Below are 1,183 nucleotides of genomic sequence, written 5' to 3' on the forward strand. Positions count from 1 at the left end.
ATGGCACAGCCTAAGCATTTATCCTTAATGGCTTTTTTAAAGTGTTCATTACTTTTATTTTTATACTTTAAGTAGTTTTAAAATACTTTTACTTGAGTAAAAAGCTTGAGTTGACACTTAAAAAAGTATTTTAAACCCTAGTATATTTGTGAATACATGTGACACCTCTGATTGTCAGCCTGTGGTCTTTTGAAAACTTACATCAAAGGGTCATTTACATAAAATGGATTTCTCAAAATTATTTTTGAGGAGTAAAGTTGCCACAAGAAGCATCTGTTATTTAGGGGATGTACTCCAGCCATGCTTTGTTGTACCCACTACTGAAGACCAGTTTCTTTCTTAACTCTGCCATGTTCAGACACCATTACAACCTTTTATGATTTATATTTAATAAATCAGATTTTTCTTCAACCATAAACTTCTGTGTGTAAAAATTTACTGATTTAATGCAGTGAAACAATGAAACACAATTACCAAATGTAGCCTAATAACCAAAGTGTAAAATATTTATTCCATTGGAATTCCATTATTGTTTTGTGCTTGATTATTTGTTTTGGTATTTTGTCCATTGCAGGTGAGAAAATGACTTGATAATTTCACAGAACCACTCAGACGACGACAACGACAATAAATCTTTTTAAGAAATGGCTTAGTTGCCATTTTTTACTTGTTATTGAACTTTTTCATTACAATTTTTTAAAATCTTTTTTTGGCAAACAAACAAATTTTATGCTTAATAAGAAGCAGGACATGCGCTCAAAGGTAAAAGCTTTTTGCTTTGTGATTAGTTCCTATTGGCTCCCTGTCTCGATTGACAACTGTATCCTCCAATCGGTTGCCTCCATCTGCGTGTTGACAGTCAGGTACAAAAAAGGCTGAAGTCTGTTATGAGCGTTTTTTAACATGCAGCAGGAGACAAGCAGACGTGCAGCAAGTGTAAGTAAACTCAAGACCACTCAACCATATAACATAAGGAACTCATTAAAAAGTACTACATTAAAAGTTTGTGAAAGTAAGTGAAATTTACCTCAGGCTGCTAGCTTAGCGAGCTGTTTTCTGAAAAACGCAATAAAAACTCAAAAGTTGTCAAACCAGTGGAACTGTGACATTCTAATTTAGCAAATCTGTTTCAGTTACTTATTTTATGTGGGGATGCCTTAAAAAAGTCCTGAAAACTTATGGG

The sequence above is a fragment of the Austrofundulus limnaeus genome, unplaced genomic scaffold, assembly GCF_001266775.1.
Source record: "Austrofundulus limnaeus strain Quisiro unplaced genomic scaffold, Austrofundulus_limnaeus-1.0 Scaffold148, whole genome shotgun sequence".
Classification (NCBI taxonomy): Eukaryota; Metazoa; Chordata; class Actinopteri; order Cyprinodontiformes; family Rivulidae; genus Austrofundulus; species Austrofundulus limnaeus.